Source organism: Mus musculus, chromosome 4 (genome assembly GCF_000001635.26).
Source record: "Mus musculus strain C57BL/6J chromosome 4, GRCm38.p6 C57BL/6J".
Taxonomy (NCBI): Eukaryota; Metazoa; Chordata; class Mammalia; order Rodentia; family Muridae; genus Mus; species Mus musculus.
Genome location: NC_000070.6, coordinates 150,062,883 through 150,068,876, shown reverse-complemented (window position 1 = coordinate 150,068,876; position 5,994 = coordinate 150,062,883). Strand labels below are relative to the sequence as shown.

At 50.4% G+C, this 5,994-nt stretch overlaps 1 non-coding gene across 1 annotated transcript; it reads right to left on the bottom strand.

Moving 5' to 3' along the window:
* Positions 1-321: 321 nt before the first annotated feature.
* Positions 322-423, bottom strand: Mir34a (microRNA 34a). The gene has a single exon (NR_029751.1). It is a non-coding gene; the product is annotated as a microRNA 34a (primary transcript).
* Positions 424-5,994: the final 5,571 nt, after the last annotated feature.

Genomic DNA, 5,994 nt, shown 5'->3' with positions numbered 1-5,994 from the left:
AGAGTCCTTTTGCAAGAGGGCACAGCGGAATGCCCCAAGATGGTGGCTGTTTGGCTAGGAGGATCAACACACATCATACAGTCTCCTTCCATGCTGTAATTAGTACCCCGACATGCAAACTTCTCTTAGCCAGAAGTGCTCACACTCCAGACCCAGTGCCTCCCCCTGACACTCAGCCCCCGTAAACATGCTCCCCGTGGGGTGCTAACACCAGCCTCCCCAGCATCCCATACCCACCAGTATGGTCGAGCAGCTCCGCAAGTCCAGCGCCTCTCAGGGGTGTGGGCGTTGCTGACCTCTGACCTTTTCCTTCTCGGCCCAACAATGTGCAGCACTTCTAGGGCAGTATACTTGCTGATTGCTTCCTTAGCTAATACTCACAACAACCAGCTAAGACACTGCCAAAGAATTACTCACAGCTGGCCAGCCCAGGCTGAGGCGCCCGCAGTCACAGGAAGATGGAGAGGCTGCGGGAGAAAGATGTGTAGTGGACCCTACCGAGGTATGACACACTCCTCCAGCACTTGGAAGCCAGCACGCTAGCACAGGAGGGAAGCAGCAGGGTACAGCAGTGCCTCCCCATCCAGCACCCACGAAGGGCGCACTAGTCGGGATTCAGCTGGAGGGACAGCGCCACCAGGAGGGCTTCAGGAATGCCTTCCGGCTTCCACAAGGAGGCTGAGTCAGGAGGTTCCTTTGAGTTTAGGAGTTCAAGACCAGTCTGGGCAATATGGTGAGACTGAAGTAAAAACTGGAAGCTGAAGAGATGGCTCAGCGGTTAAGAGCACTGTCTGCTCTTGCAGAGGACCCAGGTTCTATTCTGAGCACCTGCAAGGTGACTCACAACCACCTGTAACTCCAGTTACAGGGACTCTGACACCCTCATCTGGCCTCCGGGGGTACCAGGCACACACACAGTGTATACACATCAGGCAAAACACGTATACACATTCAAACAAGCAAATCTTTACAAATAAAACTAAGCCAGTGAGATAGGACAGCGGGCAAAGGCAAAGGCACTTGCTACCAAGCAAGGGGACCTGAGTTAGATCCCAGAACACACACACACACACACACACACACACACACACACACACACACACGCTATGACATGCACCCCACCCCCAGTAATCCAACAAAGAGATGTGAAACAACAGCGACCTTCCCTCAACCAAACCCCGTTAACCAGTGAGACTGGTCAGGCCTGCAGAGCTGAGACTGGGCTCAGCAGGAAGTATAGTCCCTCAACAGGATGGCTGAAGCCCACCTACTGTCTGAGAGTAGAGGGTACTCTTCACTTCAGGGCAGTGACTCCGGAAGCTGGAGTCCTTCACACCAACACCTAGGCCAGTGTTTGGGTGGATGCCTGTGGACCCCAGGCCTCCAGTTACACAGAAAACTGACCACTATTCCCTGCTGGCTGCCTTAATATGCAGAGACTGGGCTGGGGCCGTTCACTTGTTCAGTCGATGGAGCCCTTGCTTGACAGGTGCCGGACGTTGGGCTTCATCCCCAGCACCGTAAACAAAAAGGATCCAGATTAGTGCATCTCTCAGAGAAGCTGACTTTTGAGGTAGCCGGCGGTTAACGGAGACCCACAAGTCGTCTGTGTACAAGACTGTGGGTTGTCCAACTCTAAATATGACATCTATCATACTCCTCCGGGGCTCCGCGGTCACCTAGGAACGGGGTGGAGCCAGAAGAGTTGGAGGCTGCAAATGTCTTCCGGGGAAACAGTATTTGCCACACACGACAGAGCCACTGAACACCTGAACTCAGTGGCTGTGACTGTATTCATAAGATCAGCAGAAGGTCAAGTCAGCCAAAAACAAACAAAAAAACAAACAAAAAAAAACAAAACAAAACAAAAACAAAACAAAACAAAAACCCAGCATGAACTGGGGAGGGGCTCGCAAAGTCCCACCCCTAGCTGAGGCGCAACTGGCAATTGGTGGCTGCTGGGGTGGGGCGGGGCGAGGGCGGGGTCAGGCTCTTCAGGGAAGCAGTCCAGGAAGGATTGCCTTCAGTGGATGATTCTATGCCCATGCATATGTAGACAGCACTAAATAGTCTGAGAGGGCTTAAATAGATAGCGCAGGAGGATGGGAGGGGATTGTGAGAGAGGTCCCTAGCAGCTTGGGCCCAACTTGACTGGCTTGCGGTGGCTCTGTCTTCCCCAGCCCCACTTTGTACCTCGGTAAATTGGTCAGTATCCCGAGTTGTCCCCGGTTCTCCTTTGTGCTGACCCCCCTTGCTACCACCCAGCTAGGGAGAATCAGTCTGGGAGCACGTGGGGTCATTTCCACCTCTCCAACAGCGCTTGACCTAACGCCGGACACAGTAGATTACATCCCAGGGATCCAGTGGAGGCAAGAAAGCCCGAGTCTGAGGCCATACCAGGATTTTGTCTTAGAAAGGGGGTATTGGGGGCGGGGGTACGCAGAACAGCATCTCAGCAGCTAAAGTAAGGAAGGGAATCGGCCGCCAAGCCTGACAACCTAAACTTGATCCCTGGAATCTGCATGATAAATAGAAAGAACCGATCCCAGAAACAGTCCTCTGATCTACACGCATGCCTCCACACACGCGTGCACACACATAGCATGATGGATGAATGGACGGATGGATGAATGAATGAATGAATGAATGAAAAGCTTTTAGAAAGGAGCCGTGGCGTCTCATAGTTGTCATCCTGGTACTTGGGAGACAGAGGACAGCCTGGGTTACAGGAGGCTGCTTTAAAAAAAAAAAAGGCAAAGCAAAACAAAAACTTTACACGTGGGAGGAGCCTCGGGGCAGTCACCTGGCCCCAGCAGGACAGCCCTGTTGGCACAATCGGTGTGAGAAACCAAAAACCCACAAACCCCACTCACCTCACCTCACCTCTGCCTGTGTGTGGAAATCCAGAGGCCAGGTCAATGTGGGGTCACAGAGATGGCCTTAAGAAGAGAAACCACGCTCACAAAAGAGACGGGGTAAGGCTGGGTCATGCATGGCCTTCTCTTCTCTAAGAAGCAATGTTCTCTTTTTGTGCTCTGAGAGCCATAGGACAAGAGCTTAAAGCCCCCAACTGGAACGGCGGACAGCCCTGAGGACAATCACTGGCTCTGACCACACTCCCCATATCATCTTGGGCTTTTCCACGACAGAGCTTGAAGGAACTGCTCTATCCTTGCATAGATGCTACTGAAAAGGTTGGCTGGGGAGTGGGACGGGGATCATGGCTGAGGGAGCTGACATCCAGGTCCACTGCTGTGGCTGACCTCTTTCCGCCCTGCCAGAGACAACAGAGACAAGCTTCTCTCAGGAGAGAAGGTGTCTGAGGTGGGCCTCAAGAGGGCTGACTTGGAAGTTTTGAACCTCAAACATTAGTGGTGCTGGAGAGATAGCTCAGTGGTTAAGAACATCTGTCTCTCTTGCAGAGGACCTGAGTTCAGTTCCCAGCACCCCTATGGTGGCTCATAACCATCTTTAACTTCTGTTCCAGGGGGATTTGGTACCTTTGTCTGTCCTCCACAGGCACCAACCAGGTTGGCATGTAGTACACAGACATGCATGCAGGATGCAGGAAAGTCACATATTAAATTTAACAAAATCTAAAAAAGGAAAGTCAGGGTAAAATGAGGATGTGACAGTGTCTGTCTATGATGCCAGGACTCAGAAGGCAGAGGCAGAAGTTCGAGGCCACCTTGGGCTCTATAGGGAGGTCCAGACAGGCCAGGAGCCTCATATGCAAGCAATGAAAGACCTTCCACTTTGCTTTTTGGGAACAAGCTCTCTGAGGAGGCACCACCATTTCCTGCTGCCCGACCCAGGCACTTCAAGAGCTGTGTGTGCTTTCCAGAAGGAAAGAGCAAGATAGTCAACGCCTATCACCGGACCAAGGTAAGCCCTAGTAAGTGGCCCGATGACGTCCTGTCTTTTGGGGTTGCTAGCCAGCAGCCTGTGACCTCTGCTCTGGCAGAGCTGGGGACTCAACCGTCAACCTCCCTAGTATTTAGGAGTTCATGTTTTCCTTACTGGGTCCTTTCAAAGCATTTTGTGTGTTGAATGTTTTGCCTACATGGATATATGTGCACTTCTCTGGAGGCCGGAAGAGGGTTATCCGTGTGCTGGGAACCAAACCCAGGTCCTCTGCAAGAGCAGCAAGTACTCTCAATACAGAGACATCTCTCCAGCCTCAGTCTTTGCTGGGTCAGATGAGGTACTAGGCAGCCAACAGCGAATGGTTAATCAAAGGAAAAACACTGCTGTGGGAAAGGAAGGGAGGGAGGAGGGAATGGCAGAGCAAGAGAGAGAGGGCACTCACTGGAAGGAACGGACTCTCTGGGCAGTGAAGGATTAAGAATAGTTCCTGCTGCTTGAGGCTGCCTTTGCGTTAAAAGTATCTTATGAAACGGGAGCTGACACTATGGAAATCAGTCTGGAGGTTCCTCAAAAAACTAAAAATAGAGGCACCATATGACGCAGATACATACCCCAAGGGTATTACTCTAAGGACTTTCTACCCTGTCATAGAGACATTTGCACATCCATGGTCCTTCCTGCCCTATTCACAAAACCCAGACAGGTGGAACCAGCATAGATCCTCCTGGATAAGGGAATAAGAAAATGTGGTATGTATACATTATATATATATGTATGTATATATATATGACACAGGGTCTCACTATGTAGTCCTGGCTGTCCTGGAACTCACTAATGTAGAACTCACAGAGATCCTCCTGCCTAGTGCTAGGATTAGAGGCTCCCACTACCGTATTTGGTTTGACAGGATGGAATCTTATATAGCCACCAAGAAAAATGAACTCAGGACAATGGCAGAAAATGGAAGTCATGATGTCAAGCAAAATTAGCCAGACTCCAACTAACCGCATGTCAGACTCAGACAAGTACTGCGTGTATTTTACATGTAGAACCTGCGTTTAAAATGCATGTCTCGAGCTGGGTGTGGTGGTGCACACCTTTAATCCCAGCACTCGGGAGGCAGAGGCAGGCGGATTTCTGAGTTCGAGGCCAGCCTGGTCTACAAAGTGAGTTCCAGGACAGCTGGGGCTATACAGAGAAACCCTGTCTCGAGGGAAAAAAAAAAAGCATGTCTCTGTGGGGGGCAGGGTCCATGACGCTAGGATAGGGGCTTATAAGAGGCGAGAAAGAAATCTTAAGGGAGGAATAGAGGTAGCCGTGGAGCTCATGATATAAGAAGCAGAAGGAGGAAGGAAAAGCTGAGAGAAGGGGGGTTTGGGGGGAAGCTGAGAACAAAGTAGACACACAGGTATGAAGACACAAAGAGGAGAGAGACATCACCTTGTACACTAATCCTTGTAAAAAAAAACCTAAAAGGTAAAACCTTGAGGGTCCGGCAGTTAAGAGCGTTTGCTGTTCTTCTAGAGGACCCAAGTTCAATTCCCAGCTCTGACATCAATCAGTTCACAACCACTTGGTACCTGCGCTCACACTAGTCCCAAAACTGTTGGTGACACCTTCCCTCCACACTGACAGGCTGGGGGCTAGGCATGACATGTAATTCTAGCCAATGAGATGCACGGAAAAGTCTTTGGACTTTGGAGAAAGATTTCCACCAATGTATAGAGAGAGCAGAGAGAACCAGGAGATGAAGTCTTAAGGAGTCATCACAAAGTTGCCCTATTTCTGGGCTTCTTGCTTTTTGAAAGTGTAGGTCAGTGGTTGAGCTAGCATGCCTGAGGCCTTAGGTTTGGTGGGGTAGAGGGTAGAGAAAGAGATGAGTTTAAGCCAAGCACAACGGTGTCTACCTACCTGCCGACTTGCCATTCAGCTATTTGGGAGGCTACAGCAGGAGAGTCAACCAGCTTAAATCCAATCTCATAAATAAATAAATAAATAAATAATCAAAACCAAACAAGACCACGCAGCCAGCAAAGCTTTGTCACGAAGTCCTCATTTAGCAGGGTGGGGAAAAATCACGGCTGTCCCTATATGCAGCATGATCATGCGAGGTACGCTTTGATCATC